The following is an 18031-nucleotide window of genomic DNA, read 5'->3' on the forward strand; positions in this document are numbered from 1 at the left end:
CTGCAGCATCTTCAGCTCCAAGCACCATCGACCTGCATGACGAAACCCGACACTACTTCGACCCTATGCACCCGCTTCCTGTGGGTGAGGTAACTCAGCTCCGCCGGTGTTCCCACACTGGTACACACCTCTAGGGCCTGTGTCTAAAGTTTCAGCTTTCCAGGTCACTCGGAAGGTTCCTTTTTAACTAACTTTGTAACTTTTACGCACCATTGACATTGCATTGGTAAAGCGTGCACTTTCCGCACTGCACCCGAGTCCCACGGGCCTTTCCCGACTTCTTCACTGCTAGTCCCGAACAGCTCCAGCGATTCCCCAGTCCCTAGGCCTCTTCACTTTCCCCATAGTGGTTCTTATACCACTATTTTAGTATATGGTTTAGGTGGCCCCTAGGGCTCATCCATATTGTGCAACTTTTGTGTATTTAAACTGTGTTTTGTTTTAACGCATTTGCTTCTGTGCTCATAAAGAGTAGCAGGGATATTTGTAGTAATAAATCTATATCTATATATATTTTCAATATATATCTGTGTGGTGTCCTTTCATTTGGTATTCAAGGGATTGTGTATGGTAAAACAGCTTGCTTCACATGCCTTTACAGAGTTTAGCCTAAGACTGCTTAGTCCATGCTACCCCTAGGATAGCTTGTCTATAAGGTTGACTTTACAACCTGCACCATAAGGGTTGCTTGGCATGGTACAAGGTGATCACTAGAACTAGTGAGCATCATATACCAGGCCAACTTCTCACATGCTTGACCTCCAGGTAGTTGTGCAAAATGGTCTGTTAGCTCAGATGGTTAGAGGGTGGTGCTAATAACGCCAAGGTCACAGGTTCGATCCCTGTACAGGCCAAGTTGAATTGTTTGAAAAAAGATCAAGTTTTCTTGTGTCTCATTTTGGACCGTTTATCTCCTTGGATCAAACGCTGCTTGAAGGAATGGATGGAATCAGTAGCATTTCATCATCTGCTAATTCTTCAATAGTATGCTATATATTTAGTGAGCCTATTAGTTTAGTCTGTTAGAGCATGAAGTTAAAAACGCAAAGGACATACTTTCAATCAGTCTCCAAGCCAATACTTGATGCTCCTTTAATGTTGAAAATAGATGTATTTTCTTCTGAATCATGTTTACCTCTATATTTCCTTTGCGCAGAAGCTGATAGAATGATTAGATGAATCAATTCAATATAGGTGATGAATATTTATTTATTGCTAAACCACGTGGAAAAAACATTACTGGTTTAAAATTCTAACACTAAGTATGAAAATCTCTTTTGTATTGTAATTTTTTTGAAGTCATATTAGTTTCTTCATATTGATAATATATAACAATAACTTCATGGTAAACTGCTGAAATTAAGCTTTCCAAATCTCCTGGGTTAACTATCATTTGCCCTTCTTCATATGCTGGACCTCCAGGTAGTTGTGCAAAATGGCCTGTTAGCTCAGATGGTTAGAGCGTGGTGCTAATAACGCCAAGGTCACAGGTTCGATCCCTGTACAGGCCAAGTTTAATTGTTTGAACAAAGAGGAATTTTTCTAGTGTCTCATTTTGGACTGTTTATCTCCTTGAATCACACGCTGCTTGAAGGATTGGATGGAATCAGTAGCATTTCATCATCTGATAATTCTTCAAAAGTATTCTATATATTTAGTGAGCCTATTAGTTTAGTCTGTTAGAGCATGAAGTTAAAAACGCAAAGGACATTATTTCAATCAGTCTCCAAGCCAATACTTGATGCTCCTTTAATCTTGAAAATAGATGTATTTTCTTCTGTATCATGTTTACCTCTATATTTCCTTTGCGCAGAAGCTGATAGAATGATTAGATGAATCAATTGAATATAGGTAATGAATATTTATTTATTGCTAAACCGCGTGGAAAAAACGTCACTGGTTCAAAATTCTAACACTAAGTATGGAAATCTCTTTTGTATTGCAATTTTTTTGAAGTCATATTAGTTTCTTCATGTTGATAATATGAAAGTTAATTCATATTAAACAGCTGAAATTAAGCTTTCCAAATCTCCCGGTTGAACTATCATTATCACTGCTTCCTGTGCTGGTACTCCAGAAGATGTGCAAATTGGCCGGTTAGCCCAGTTGGTTAGAGCGTGGTGCTTATAACGCCAAGGTCACAGGTTCGATCCCTGTACAGGCCAAGTTTAATTCTTTGAAAAAAGATGAATTTTTCTTGTGTCTCATTTTGGACTGTTTATCTCCTTGGATCAAACGCTGCTTGAAGGATTGGATGAATACATTTGATATAATTATAGAATTAATTACTATTTTTAAAGCGCCTGGAATATCTATTAATGGTTCTAAGTTCTAACGCCAAGTAACTAAATCTCTTATTTATTGCAATTTATTGAGATCATTTTTGTTTAGTCTTGTTGATAATATATAAAGATACTATGAATGTAAACAGCTGAATATAAGCTTTCCAACTATCCCGGATTAACAATCAGTAGGACTTCATCATCTGCTTCATCTTCAATAGTATGCTATATATTTAGTGAGACTATTAGTTTAGTCTGTTAGAGCATGAAGTTAAAAACGCCAAGGACATACTTTGAATTAGTCTCCAAGCCAACACTTGATGCTCCTTTAATGTTGAAAATAGATGTATTTTCTACTGTATCATGTTTATCTATATATTTCCGTTGAGGAGAAGCTGATAAAATGATTAGGTGAATCAATTCAATATAGGTGATGAATATTTATTTATTGCTTAACCACATGGAAAAAACGTTAATGGTTCTAAGTTCTAACACTAAGTATGAAAATCTCTTTTGTATTGTAATTTTTTTTAAGTCATATTAGTTTCTTCATGTTGATAATATATAACAATAACTTCATGGTAAACTGCTGAAATTAAGCTTTCCAAATCTCCTGGGTTAACTATCATTTGCCCTTCTTCATATGCTGGACCTCCAGGTAGTTGTGCAAAATGGACTGTTAGCTCAGATGGTTAGAGCGTGGTGCTAATAACGCCAAGGTCACAGGTTCGATCCCTGTACAGGCTAAGTTTAATTGTTTGAAAAAAGATGAATTTTTCTAGTGTCTCATTTTGGACTGTTTATCTCCTTGAATCACACGCTGCTTGAAGGATTGGATGGTTCAGTAGCATTTCATCATCTGATAATTCTTCAAAAGTATTCTATATATTTAGTGAGCCTATTAGTTTAGTCTGTTAGAGCATGAAGTTAAAAACGCAAAGGACATTATTTCAATCAGTCTCCAAGCCAATACTTGATGCTGCTTTAATCTTGAAAATAGATGTATTTTCTTCTGTATCATGTTTACCTCTATATTTCCTTTGCGCAGAAGCTGATAGAATGATTAGATGAATCAATTGAATATAGGTGATGAATATTTATTTATTGCTAAACTGCGTGGAAAAAACTTTACTGGTTCAAAATTCTAACACTAAGTATGGAAATCTCTTTTGTATTGCAATTTTTTTGAAGTCATATTAGTTTCTTCATGTTGATAATATGAAAGTTAATTCATATTAAACAGCTGAAATTAAGCTTTCCAAATCTTCCGGTTGAACTATCATTAGCACTGCTTCCTGTGCTGGTCCTCCAGAAGATGTGAAATTTGGCCTGTTAGCTCAGTTGGTTAGAGCGTGGTGCTAATAACGCCAAGGTCACAGGTTCGATCCCTGTACAGGCCAAGTTTAATTCTTTGAAAAAAGATGAATTTTTCTTGTGTCTCATTTTGGACTGTTTATCTCCTTGGATCAAACGCTGCTTGAAGGATTGGATGAATATATTTGATATAATTATAGAATTAATTACTATTTTTAAAGCGCCTGGAATATCTATTAATGGTTCTAAGTTCTAACGCCAAGTAACTAAATCTCTTATTTATTGCAATTTATTGAGATCATTTTTGTTTAGTCTTGTTGATAATATATAAAGATACTATGAATGTAAACAGCTGAATATAAACTTTCCAACTATCCAGGATTAACAATCAGTAGGACTTCATCATCTGCTTCATCTTCAATAGTATACTATATATTTAGTGAGACTATTAGTTTAGTCTGTTAGAGCATGAAGTTAAAAACGCCAAGGACATACTTTCAATCAGTCTCCAAGCCAATACTTGATGCTCCTTTAATGTTGAAAATAGATGTATTTTCCACTGTATCATGTTTATCTCTATATTTCCTTTGAGGAGAAGCTGATAAAATGATTAGATGAATCAATTCAATATAGGTGATGAATATTTATTTATTGCTTAACCACATGGAAAAAACGTTAATGGTTCTAAGTTCTAACACTAAGTATGAAAATCTCTTTTGTATTGTAATTTTTTTTAAGTCATATTAGTTTCTTCATGTTGATAACATATAACAATAACTTCATGGTAAACTGCTGAAATTAAGCTTTCCAAATCTCCTGGGTTAACTATCATTTGCCCTTCTTCATTTGCTGGACCTCCAGGTAGCTGTGCAAAATGGCCTGTTAGCTCAGATGGAAATTACACCCTCTGAGGCGGAAAGCCGGAGGTTTACTCGTTTTTAAAAAAAATGTTGTTTATGCTTTTGGAACATATTTTAAAACTTTGTACCTCATCTTAAGTCTTTCCTGGGTAAAACCGCTAGACAGGAGGTACACTTTCAGCGGTACTAACACTGTTTGGGGGCATTCTTGGCTCACAGCCGCCATCGCTGCACAGGCGAGGCCACGCCCACCCGACAGGACATGCCCACAACCCCCACCCATAAAACAGCGCTGAATACGAGCGCTGACTCTGGAAATTACACCCTCTGAGGCGGAAAGCCGGAGGTTTACTCGTTTAAAAAAAAAAAATTGTTTATGCTTTTGGAACATATTTTAAAACTTTGTACCTCACCTTAAGTCTTTCCTGGGTAAAACCGCTAGGCAGGAGGTTCACTTTCAGCGGTACTAACGCTGTTTGGGGGCATTCTTGGCTCACGGCCGCCATCGCTGCACAGGCGAGGCCACGCCCACCCGACAGGACACGCCCACAACCCCCGCCCATAAAACAGCGCTGAATACGAGCGCTGACTCTGGAAATTACACCCTCTGAGGCGGAAAGCCGGAGGTTTACTCGTTTTTAAAAAAAAATTTGTTTATGCTTTTGGAACATATTTTAAAACTTTGTACCTCATCTTAAGTCTTTCCTGGGTAAAACCGCTAGACAGGAGGTTCACTTTCAGCGGTACTAACGCTGTTTGGGGGCATTCTTGGCTCACGGCCGCCATCGCTGCACAGGCGAGGCCACGCCCACCCGACAGGACACGCCCATAACCCCTCTCCCTAAATGTGCCTTCCTCGCAAGCGCAGCGGACGAGCGCAGCGGGAGCGCCGTTTGCGCGCCGAAGGCGCGCTTAAGGCAAGCCCGTCTGCGCCCGTCCGCGCCAAGACCGCGACAGGCGCAGGAGACTTTGGACCCGGGTTCCCTACCGTGAGTTACCAGCCTAACTTTCTTTGTAACCTTCGTACCGGTAACAACTGTACCTGTAAAGTTGACATGAATACCATCACGGGGCCTTTCAGCTGCAGGCTATGCAGATGGACTTCTTCCCCGGCCAAGACCACAATCCCTCAAACAAATCTTAGGGAATCCAACCAGCTTTTTAAAGGAGGGCTGATTAACGCACGCTCCATGTGCTGCCACAACCAAGACATAAAGGATCTCGTCCAGGAATTGGACCTTGATTGCCTTTTCATTACGGAAACCTGGCTCACGGAAAACAGCAACCCGGACCTAGCCACTGCCCTTCCACAAGGCTATACTATTTTTAGACAAGATAGACTGAAGGGAAGAGGAGGAGGAGTAGCCCTGTTGCTACGAAACTCCTTCAAGTGCCATACCTTCACCCTCGACTCCCTAAAAGGAGCTGAATCCCTCGGCTTCTCAATTAAACTTAACGAGTCAGCTTCCTTCTCAGGAGGACTCATCTATCGCCCCCCCGAGTACCGCCACTGGGTTCCTTGAAACCCTTAGTGATGCCCTTGGTCAGCTTTTAACCCGATACCCACACGTCACCCTCTTGGGCGACTTTAATCTACACCTCGACTCCACAGAGGACGCTCAGGCACTAAATTTCCACCAAACTTTGGAAATTTTTAAACTTCAACAAAGGGTCAAACAACCCACTCATCTAGCCGGACACACACTAGATGGGCTTTGTACTAATTTTCCTCTTCTAAATGCCCAGACCCCCGTCCCACAAATTTGGACAGACCACAGCCTGATCCCGTTTACCATCAAGACCACGCGCCCTAAATACTCAATTAAATCTAGCCCACTTCCTGACAACCATATCAATTGGAAAACGGTTGAAGAAATTTTTTAACTTAAGCCTACCATTGAGACCCAATCCCCTAGCCTCACGGGTAACGTTGAACAGGACTCCAAACTTTTCCATAATTGGATCCAACAAGAAATCAAATCACGCACCCCTCCCAAACATTCTAAGAAAACAGAGAAAAAAGGCAAAATAAGTGCCCCCTGGTTCACGCCAGAATTAGCTAAAGCACATCTACTCTGCAAGAAAGGGGAACGTAAATGGCGTAAAACGTACGATAGCACGGACAGAAACTCCTATGTCCAACTAAGGAAAAGCTACCACCTCATCATAAAAAGCGCAAAAAAGGATTTCTACATTAAAGCCATCAATGAGTCGAAGCAAAAACAGAAAACTTTGTTCGCAATTGTCAAAACCTTCACTCATCCCAAAGCTTTACAGCCTGAAATTCCCCCTTCCCAAGATCTCTGCGATCAAATAGCAGACTTCTTTGAGGAGAAAATCAACCTCATTCACAAAGATTTTCCCCCATATAAAGTTCCCCAATCCTTCATCCTCTCGGAACAAGCAGGTAATACAGCAGGAAATCTAAAATCATTCTCACCGGTCAGTCTAGCACAAACCCGCGAAGTAATTCTAGCGTGTAAATTAGGGGCCCCCTCCGACTCCTGCCCACCCAGAATTCTTCACCAACTGATCGAAGCTATTAATCCCATCATAAATCAAATAGTAAATACCTCCCTCACCACCGGCACTGTCCCGAGAAAATGGAAACAAGGCACCGTGAAGCCTTTGATGAAAAAACCTAACAAATCCCCCTCAGATCTCACCAATCTCCGCCCAATCTCACTTCTCCCAATTCTGGGAAAAATTACGGAACAGATAGTTCACAAGGAACTCAAAAACTACCTGGAAAAGAATAACATTCTCCACCCCCTTCAATCAGGCTTTCGCCCCCAGCACTCGACGGAAACAGCCTTGATCGAATTAACGGACTCCATAAAACTCCTACAGGACCAAAGAAAGAATGCTGTGCTGATTTTACTTGACTTAACAGCAGCATTCAATACCATCTCTCACGCCATACTTCTAGATAGGCTTAAGGCAATCGGCATCTCCGACCTAGCACTGGACTGGATAACATCCTTTCTAACTGAAAGATCACAATCCATCACACTAGGTCCCTTCAGCTCCACAGAGAAAAAGATTCGATCCGGAGTCCCACAGGGCTCAATCTTAAGCCCTCTGCTTTTTAACGTCTACCTCATCCCCCTCATTTCTCTGATCGAATCATTTGGCATTACTGTTACATCGTACGCCGACGACACCCAACTCGTCGTTCCATTAGATGATAACACAACAAATGCCTAACAAAATCTCAAAAATTGCTTAAAAGATGTCTTTCTGTGGATGGAAACTAACCACCTCAAGTGCAATACAAGCAAAACAGAAATCCTCCCCATGGGGAAAAATGTAAACTTCTGTCCTAATCTCTGGTGGCCAGAGGATTCCACCGCTCCCCCCCAGACCGTCACAACAGCTAAAAACCTTGGAGTCTTATTTGATACTGATCTATCCTTCGATCAGCACGCCAGGCACCTGGCAGGAAGCTGCTTCGGGATTATTAAATCCCTAAAAAAATTCTTTGACCTTCTACCAACGGAGGCAAGAAAGGCGGTAGCGGTCGCACTAATCTTAGCGCGTCTCGACTACTGCAATGGTCTATTAGCAGGTGTGAAGAAAATCACACTTAAAATACTCCAGAGCATCCAACATTCCGCCGCTAGACTGGTGCTTAAACTCCCCAGGAGGGCTTTGGCCTCTACCGCTCTGAGAACCCTCCACTGGCTGCCTCTGCACAAAAGGATCTTTTTTAAAATCCTTATCATCGCTTTCAGGGCATTTCACAGCACTGGCCCCAAAAATCTAATTAAACGCTACCCACTCTACATCCCCCTGAGGACCCTGAGATCCTCCAACAACAACCTGCTAAAAATTGCCAAATTCAACCTAAAAACTAAAGGGGGTAAAACCCTGACCCATCTATCCTCCAGAGCATGGAATTCCATGCCGCACCATCTGCGGTCACAAACTAAAGAAACTCAGTTCAGAAAACAGCTAAAAACATGGATTTTCAGCCTCCCAGATGAGTATGTCATGGCCGCCATCTAATTCCGCCTCACTAACCACATCTGATTTCTCACTTTCCAGCCAGCGCCAGGATGCTCCTTTCAGAGCGATAGTTGCGCTATACAAATATCCAATACAATACAAATACAAATGGTTAGAGCGTGGTGCTAATAACGCCAAGGTCACAGGTTCGATCCCTGTACAGGCCAAGTTTAATTGTTTGAAAAATGATAAATTTTTCTAGTGTCTCATTTTGGACTGTTTATCTCCTTGAATCACACGCTGCTTGAAGGATTGGATGGAATCAGTAGCATTTCATCATCTGCTAATTCTACAAAAGTATTCTATATATTTAGTGAGCCTATTAGTTTAGTCTGTTAGAGCACAAAGTTAAAAACGCAAAGGACATACTTTCAATCAGTCTCCAAGCCAATACTTGATGCTCCTTTAATGTTGAAAATAGATGTATTTTCTTCTGTATCATGTTTACGTCTATATTTCCTTTGCGCAGAAGCTGATAGAATGATTAGATGAATCAATTGAATATAGGTGATGAATATTTCTTTATTGCTCAACCACGTGGAAAAAACGTTAGTGGTTCAAAATTCTAACTCTAAGTATGGAAATCTCTTTTGTATTGCAATTTTTTTGAAGTCATATTAGTTTCTTCATGTTGATAATATGAAACTTAATTCATATTAAACAGCTGAAATTAAGCTTTCCAAATCTCCCGGTTGAACTATCATTAGCACTGCTTCCTGTGCTGGTCCTCCAGAAGATGTGCAAATTGGCCTTTTAGCTCAGTTGGTTAGAGCGTTGTGCTAATAACGCCAAGGTCACAGGTTCGATCCCTGTACAGGCCAAGTTTAATTCTTTGAAAAAAGATTAATTTTTCTTGTGTCTCATTTTGGACTGTTTATCTCCTTGGATCAAACGCTGCTTGAAGGACTGGATGAATACATTTGATATAATTATAGAATTAATTACTATTCTTAAAGCGCCTGGAATATCTATTAATGGTTCTAAGTTCTAACGCCAAGTAACTAAATCTCTTATTTATAGCAATTTATTGAGATCATTTTTGTTTAGTCTTGTTGATAATATATAAAGATACTATGAATGTAAACAGCTGAATATAAGCTTTCCAACTATCCCGGATTAACAATCAGTAGGACTTCATCATCTGCTTCATCTTCAATAGTATGCTATATATTTAGTGACTCTATTAGTTTAGTCTGTTAGAGCATGAAGTTAAAAACGACAAGGACATACTTTCAATCAGTCTCCAAGCCAATACTTGATGCTCCTTTAATGTTGAAAATAGATGTATTTTCTACTGTATCATGTTTATCTCTATATTTCCTTTGAGGAGAAGCTGATAAAATGATTAGATGAATCAATTCAATATAGGTGATGAATATTTATTTATTGCTTAACCACATGGAAAAAACGTTAATGGTTCTAAGTTCTAACACTAAGTATGTAAATCTCTTTTGTATTGTAATTTTTTTAAAGTCATATTAGTTTCTTCATGGTAAACTGCTGAAATTAAGCTTTCCAAATCTCCTGGGTTAACTATCATTTGCCCTTCTTCATATGCTGGACCTCCAGCTAGCTGTGCAAAATGGCCTGTTAGCTCAGATGGTTAGAGCGTGGTGCTAATAACGCCATGGTCACAGGTTTGATCCCTGTACAGGCCAAGTTTAATTGTTTGAACAAAGATGAATTTTTCTTGTGTCTCATTTTGGACTGTTTATCTCCTTGAATCACACGCTGCTTGAAGGATTGGATGGAATCAGTAGCATTTCATCATCTGCTAATTCTTCAAAAGTATTCTATATATTTAGTGAGCCTATTAGTTTAGTCTGTTAGAGCATGAAGTTAAAAACGCAAAGGACATAATTTCAATCAGTCTCCAAGCCAATACTTGATGCTCCTTTAATGTTGAAAATAGATGTATTTTCTTCTGTATCATGTTTACCTCCATATTTCCTTTGCGCAGAAGCTGATAGAATGATTAGATGAATCAATTGAATATAGGTGATGAATATTTATTTATTGCTAAACCACGTGGAAAAAACGTTACTGGTTCAAAATTCTAACACTAAGTATGGAAATCTCTTTTGTATTGCAATTTTTTTGAAGTCATATTAGTTTCTTCATGTTGATAATATGAAAGTTAATTCATATTAAACAGCTGAAATTAAGCTTTCCAAACCTCCCGGTTGAACTATCATTAGCACTGCTTCCTGTGCTGGTCCTCCAGAAGATGTGCAAATTGGCCTGTTAGCTCAGTTGGTTAGAGTGTGGTGCTAATAACGCCAAGGTCACAGGTTCGATCCCTGTACAGGCCAAGTTTCATTCTTTGAAAAAAGATGAATATTTCTTGTGTCTCATTTTGGACTGTTTATCTCCTTGGATCAAACGCTGCTTGAAGGATTGGATGAATACATTTGATATATTTATAGAATTAATTACTATTCTTAAAGCGCCTGGAATATCTATTAATGGTTCTAAGTTCTAACGCCAAGTAACTAAATCTTTTATTTATTGCAATTTATTGAGATCATTTTAGTTTAGTCTTGTTGATAATATATAAAGATACTATGAATGTAAACAGCTGAACATAAGCTTTCCAACTATCCCGGATTAACAATCAGTAGGACTTCATCATCTGCTTCATCTTCAATAGTATGCTATATATTTAGTGACTCTATTAGTTTAGTCTGTTAGAGCATGAAGTTAAAAACGCCAAGGACATACTTTCAATCAGTCTCCAAGCCAATACTTGATGCTCCTTTAATGTTGAAAATAGATGTATTTTCTACTGTATCATGTTTATCTCTATATTTCCTTTGAGGAGAAGCTGATAAAATGATTAGATGAATCAATTCAATATAGGTGATGAATATTTATTTATTGCTTAACCACATGGAAAAAACGTTAATGGTTCTAAGTTCTAACACTAAGTATGAAAATCTCTTTTGTATTGTAATTTTTTTTAAGTCATATTAGTTTCTTCATGTTGATAATATATAACAATAACTTCATGGTAAACTGCTGAAATTAAGCTTTCCAAATCTCCTGGGTTAACTATCATTTGCCCTTCTTCATTTGCTGGACCTCCAGGTAGTTCTGCAAAATGGCCTGTTAGCTCAGATGGTTAGAGCATGGTGCTAATAACGCCAAGGTCACAGGTTCGATCCCTGTATCAGGCCAAGTTCAATTGTTTGAACAAAGATTAATTTTTCTTGTGTCTCATTTTGGACTGTTTATCTCCTTGAATCACACGCTGCTTGAAGGATTGGATGGAATCAGTAGCATTTCATCATCTGCTAATTCTTCAAAAGTATTCTATATATTTAGTGAGCCTATTAGTTTAGTCTGTTAGAGCATGAAGTTAAAAACGCAAAGGACATAATTTCAATCAGTCTCCAAGCCAATACTTGATTCTCCTTTAATGTTGAAAATAGATGTATTTTCTTCTGTATCATGTTTACCTCTATATTCCCTTTGCGCAGGAGCTGATAGAATGATTAGATGAATCAATTGAATATAGGTGATGAATATTTATTTATTGCTAAACCACGTGGAAAAAACTTTACTGGTTCAAAATTCTAACACTAAGTATGGAAATCTCTTTTGTATTGCAATTTTTTTGAAGTCATATTAGTTTCTTCATGTTGATAATATGAAAGTTAATTCATATTAAACAGCTGAAATTAAGCTTTCCAAATCTCCCGGTTGAACTATCATTAGCACTGCTTCCTGTGCTGGTCCTCCAGAAGATTTGCAAATTGGGCTTTTAGCTCAGTTGGTTAGAGCGTGGTGCTAATAATGCCAAGGTCACAGGTTCAATCCCTGTACAGACCAAGTTTAATTCTTTGAAAAAAGATTAATTTTTCTTGTGTCTCATTTTGGACTGTTTATCTCCTTGGATCAAACGCTGCTTGAAGGACTGGATGAATACATTTGATATAATTATAGAATTAATTACTATTCTTAAAGCGCCTTGAATATCTATTAATGGTTCTAAGTTCTAACGCCAAGTAACTAAATCTCTTATTTATAGCAATTTATTGAGATCATTTTTGTTTAGTCTTGTTGATAATATATAAAGATACTATGAATGTAAACAGCTGAATATAAGCTTTCCAACTATCCCGGATTAACAATCAGTAGGACTTCATCATCTGCTTCATCTTCAATAGTATGCTATATATTTAGTGACTCTATTAGTTTAGTCTGTTAGAGCATGAAGTTAAAAACGACAAGGACATACTTTCAATCAGTCTCCAAGCCAATACTTGATGCTCCTTTAATGTTGAAAATAGATGTATTTTCTACTGTATCATGTTTATCTCTATATTTCCTTTGAGGAGAAGCTGATAAAATGATTAGATGAATCAATTCAATATAGGTGATGAATATTTATTTATTGCTTAACCACATGGAAAAAACGTTAATGGTTCTAAGTTCTAACACTAAGTATGAAAATCTCTTTTGTATTTTAATTTATTTTAAGTCATATTAGTTTCTTCATGTTGATAATATATAACAATAACTTCATGGTAAACTGCTGAAATTAAGCTTTCCAAATCTCCTGGGTTAACTATCATTTGCCCTTCTACATTTGCTGGACCTCCAGGTAGCTGTGCAAAATGGCCTGTTAGCTCAGATGGTTAGAGCGTGGTGCTAATAATGCCAAGGTCACAGGTTCGATCCCTGTACAGGCCAAGTTTAATTGTTTGAAAAATGATACATTTTCTAGTGTCTCATTTTGGACTGTTTATCTCCTTGAATCACACGCTGCTTGAAGGATTGGATGGAATCAGTAGCATTTCATCATCTGCTAATTTTTCAAAAGTATTCTATATATTTAGTGAGCCTATTAGTTTAGTCTGTTAGAGCATGATGTTAAAAACGCAAAGGACATAATTTCAATCAGTCTCCAAGCCAATACTTGATGCTCCTTTAATGTTGAAAATAGATGTATTTTCTTCTGTATCATGTTTACCTCCATATTTCCTTTGCGCAGAAGCTGATAGAATGATTAGATGAATCAATTGAATATAGGTGATGAATATTTATTTATTGCTAAACCACGTGGAAAAAACGTTACTGGTTCAAAATTTTAACACTAAGTATGGAAATCTCTTTTGTATTGCAATTTTTTTGAAGTCATATTAGTTTCTTCATGTTGATAATATGAAAGTTAATTCATATTAAACAGCTGAAATTAAGCTTTCCAAACCTCCCGGTTGAACTATCATTAGCACTGCTTCCTGTGCTGGTCCTCCATAAGATGTGCAAATTGGCCTGTTAGCTCAGTTGGTTAGAGTGTGGTGCTAATAACGCCAAGGTCACAGGTTCGATCCCTGTACAGGCCAAGTTTAATTCTTTGAAAAAAGATGAATATTTCTTGTGTCTCATTTTGGACTGTTTATCTCCTTGGATCAAACGCTGCTTGAAGGATTGGATGAATACATTTGATATATTTATAGAATTAATTACTATTCTTAAAGCGCCTGGAATATCTATTAATGGTTCTAAGTTCTAACGCCAAGTAACTAAATCTTTTATTTATTGCAATTTATTGAGATCATTTTAGTTTAGTCTTGTTGATAATATATAAAGATACTATGAATGTAAACAGCTGAACATAAGCTTTCCAACTATCCCGGATTAACAATCAGTAGGACTTCATCATCTGCTTCATCTTCAATAGTATACTATATATTTAGTGAGACTATTAGTTTAGTCTGTTAGAGCATGAAGTTAAAAACGCCAAGGACATACTTTCAATCAGTCTCCAAGCCAATACTTGATGCACCTTTAATGTTGAAAATAGATGTATTTTCTACTGTATCATGTTTATCTCTATATTTCCTTTGAGGAGAAGCTGATAAAATGATTAGATGAATCAATTCAATATAGGTGATGAAAATTTATTTATTCCTTAACCACATGGAAAAAACGTTAATGGTTCTAAGTTCTAACACTAAGTATGAAAATCTCTTTTGTATTGTAATTTTTTTTAAGTCATATTAGTTTCTTCATGTTGATAATATATAACAATAACTTCATGGTAAACTGCTGAAATTAAGCTTTCCAAATCTCCTGGGTTAACTATCATTTGCCCTTCTTCATATGCTGGACCTCCAGGTAGTTGCGCAAAATGGCCTGTTAGCTCAGATGGTTAGCGCATGGTGCTAATAACGCCATGGTCACAGGTTCGATCCCTGTACAGGCCAAGTTTAATTGTTTGAACAAAGATGAATTTTTCTTGTGTCTCATTTTGGACTGTTTATCTCTTTGAATCACACGCTGCTTGAAGGATTGGATGGAATCAGTAGCATTTCATCATCTGCTAATTCTTCAAAAGTATTCTATATATTTAGTGAGCCTATTAGTTTAGTCTGTTAGAGCATGAAGTTAAAAACGCAAAGGACATAATTTCAATCAGTCTCCAAGCCAATACTTGATGCTCCTTTAATGTTGAAAATAGATGTATTTTCTTCTGTATCATGATAACCTCTATATTTCCTTTGCGCAGAAGCTGATAGAATGATTAGATGAATCAATTGAATATAGGTGATGAATATTTATTTATTGCTAAACCACGTGGAAAAAACGTTACTGGTTCAAAATTCTAACACTAAGTATGGAAATCTCTTTTGTATTGCAATTTTTTTGAAGTCATATTAGTTTCTTCATGTTGATAATATGAAAGTTAATTCATATTAAACAGCTGAAATTAAGCTTTCCAAATCTCCCGGTTGAACTATCATTAGCACTGCTTCCTGTGCTGGTCCTCCAGAAGATGTGCAAATTGGCCTGTTATCTCAGTTGGTTAGAGCGTGTTGCTAGTAACGCCAAGGTCACAGGTTCGATCCCTGTACAGGCCTAGTTTAATTCTTTGAAAAAAGATGAATTTTTCTTGTGTCTCATTTTGGACTGTTTATCGACTTGGATCAAACGCTGCTTGAAGGACTGGATGAATACATTTGACATAATTATAGAATTAATTACTATTCTTAAAGCGCCTGGAATATCTATTAATGGTTCTAAGTTCTAACGCCAAGTAACTAAATCTCTTATTTATTACAATTTATTGAGATCATTTTTGTTTAGTCTTGTTGATAATATATAAAGATACTATGAATGTAAACAGCTGAATATAAGCTTTCCAACTATCCCGGATTAACAATCAGTAGGACTTCATCATCTGCTTCATCTTCAATAGTATGCTATATATTTAGTGACTCTATTAGTTTAGTCTGTTAGAGCATGAAGTTAAAAACGCCAAGGACATACTTTCAATCAGTCTCCAAGCCAATACTTGATGCTCCTTTAATGTTGAAAATAGATGTATTTTCCACTGTATCATGTTTATCTCTATATTTCCTTTGAGGAGAAGCTGATAAAATGATTAGATGAATCAATTCAATATAGGTGATGAATATTTATTTATTGCTTAACCACATGGAAAAAACGTTAATGGTTCTAAGTTCTAACACTAAGTATGAAAATCTCTTTTGTATTGTAATTTTTTTTAAGTCATATTAGTTTCTTCATGTTGATAATATATAACAATAACTTCATGGTAAACTGCTGAAATTAAGCTTTCCAAATCTCCTGGGTTAACTATCATTTGCCCTTCTTCATTTGCTGGACCTCCAGGTAGCTGTGCAAAATGGCCTGTTAGCTCAGATGGAAATTACACCCTCTGAGGCGGAAAGCCGGAGGTTTACTCGTTTTTAAAAAAAATGTTGTTTATGCTTTTGGAACATATTTTAAAACTTTGTACCTCATCTTAAGTCTTTCCTGGGTAAAACCGCTAGACAGGAGGTACACTTTCAGCGGTACTAACACTGTTTGGGGGCATTCTTGGCTCACAGCCGCCATCGCTGCACAGGCGAGGCCACGCCCACCCAACAGGACATGCCCACAACCCCCATCCATAAAACAGCGCTGAATACGAGCGCTGACTCTGGAAATTACACCCTCTGAGGCGGAAAGCCGGAGGTTTACTCGTTTTTACAAAAAAAATTGTTTATGCTTTTGGAACATATTTTAAAACTTTGTACCTCATCTTAAGTCTTTCCTGGGTAAAACCGCTAGACAGGAGGTTCACTTTCAGCGGTACTAACGCTGTTTGGTTTGGGGGCATTCTTGGCTCACGGCCGCCATCGCTGCACAGGCGAGGCCACGCCCACCCGACAGGACACGCCCACAACCCCCGCCCATAAAACAGCGCTGAATACGAGCGCTGACTCTGGAAATTACACCCTCTGAGGCGGAAAGCCGGAGGTTTACTCGTTTTAAAAAAAAAATTTGTTTATGCTTTTGGAACATATTTTAAAACTTTGTACCTCATCTTAAGTCTTTCCTGGGTAAAACCGCTAGACAGGAGGTTCACTTTCAGCGGTACTAACGCTGTTTGGGGGCATTCTTGGCTCACGGCCGCCATCGCTGCACAGGCGAGGCCACGCCCACCCGACAGGACACGCCCAAAACCCCTCTCCCTAAATGTGCCTTCCTCGCAAGCGCAGCGGACGAGCGCAGCGGGAGCGCCGTTTGCGCGCCAAAGGCGCGCTTAAGGCAAGCCCGTCTGCGCCCGTCCGCGCCAAGACCGCGACAGGCGCAGGAGACTCTGGACCCGGGTTCCCTACCGTGAGTTACCAGCCTAACTTTCTTTGTAACCTTCGTACCGGTAACAACTGTACCTGTAAAGTTGACATGAATACCATCACAGGGCCTTTCAGCTGCAGGCTATGCAGATGGACTTCTTCCCCGGCCAAGACCACAATCCCTCAAACAAATCTTAGGGACTCCAACCAGCTTTTTAAAGGAGGGCTGATTAACGCACGCTCCATGTGCTGCCACAACCAAGACATAAAGGATCTCGTCCAGGAATTGGACCTTGATTGCCTTTTCATTACGGAAACCTGGCTCACGGAAAACAGCAACCCGGACCTAGCCACTGCCCTTCCACAAGGCTATACTATTTTTAGACATGATAGACTGAAGGGAAGAGGAGGAGGAGTAGCCCTGTTGCTACGAAACTCCTTCAAGTGCCATACCTTCACCCTCGACTCCCTAAAAGGAGCTGAATCCCTCGGCTTCTCAATTAAACTTAACGAGTCAGCTTCCTTCTCAGGAGGACTCATCTATCGCCCCCCCGAGTACCGCCACTGGGTTCCTTAAAACCCTTAGTGATGCCCTTGGTCAGCTTTTAACCCGATACCCACACGTCACCCTCTTGGGCGACTTTAATCTACACCTCGACTCCACAGAGGACGCTCAGGCACTAAATTTCCACCAAACTTTGGACATTTTTAAACTTCAACAAAGGGTCAAACAACCCACTCATCTAGCCGGACACACACTAGATGGGCTTTGTACTAATTTTCCTCTTCTAAATGCCCAGACCCCCGTCCCACAAATTTGGACAGACCACAGCCTGATCCCGTTTACCATCAAGACCACGCGCCCTAAATACTCAATTAAATCTAGCCCACTTCCTGACAACCATATCAATTGGAAAACGGTTGAAGACATTTTTTAACTTAAGCCTACCATTGAGACCCAATCCCCTAGCCTGAC

The 18031-nt window shown here is 38.6% G+C and overlaps 6 non-coding genes across 6 annotated transcripts; all 6 read left to right on the plus strand.

The window, feature by feature from the left end:
* Positions 1 to 1437: 1437 nt before the first annotated feature.
* Positions 1438 to 1511, plus strand: TRNAI-AAU (transfer RNA isoleucine (anticodon AAU)). The gene has a single exon. It is a non-coding gene; the product is annotated as a tRNA-Ile (tRNA).
* Positions 1512 to 2091: 580 nt separating this feature from the next.
* On the plus strand, positions 2092 to 2165 carry TRNAI-UAU (transfer RNA isoleucine (anticodon UAU)). The gene has a single exon. It is a non-coding gene; the product is annotated as a tRNA-Ile (tRNA).
* A 1443-nt stretch (positions 2166 to 3608) lies between these two features.
* Positions 3609 to 3682, plus strand: TRNAI-AAU (transfer RNA isoleucine (anticodon AAU)). The gene has a single exon. It is a non-coding gene; the product is annotated as a tRNA-Ile (tRNA).
* A 7020-nt stretch (positions 3683 to 10702) lies between these two features.
* TRNAI-AAU (transfer RNA isoleucine (anticodon AAU)) lies at positions 10703 to 10776 on the plus strand. The gene has a single exon. It is a non-coding gene; the product is annotated as a tRNA-Ile (tRNA).
* Positions 10777 to 13738: 2962 nt separating this feature from the next.
* Positions 13739 to 13812, plus strand: TRNAI-AAU (transfer RNA isoleucine (anticodon AAU)). Its single transcript has one exon. It is a non-coding gene; the product is annotated as a tRNA-Ile (tRNA).
* Positions 13813 to 15256: 1444 nt separating this feature from the next.
* Positions 15257 to 15330, plus strand: TRNAT-AGU (transfer RNA threonine (anticodon AGU)). The gene has a single exon. It is a non-coding gene; the product is annotated as a tRNA-Thr (tRNA).
* The last annotated feature ends 2701 nt before the right edge of the window (positions 15331 to 18031 follow it).

Source organism: Lissotriton helveticus, chromosome 4_1, assembly GCF_964261635.1.
Source record: "Lissotriton helveticus chromosome 4_1, aLisHel1.1, whole genome shotgun sequence".
Classification (NCBI taxonomy): Eukaryota; Metazoa; Chordata; class Amphibia; order Caudata; family Salamandridae; genus Lissotriton; species Lissotriton helveticus.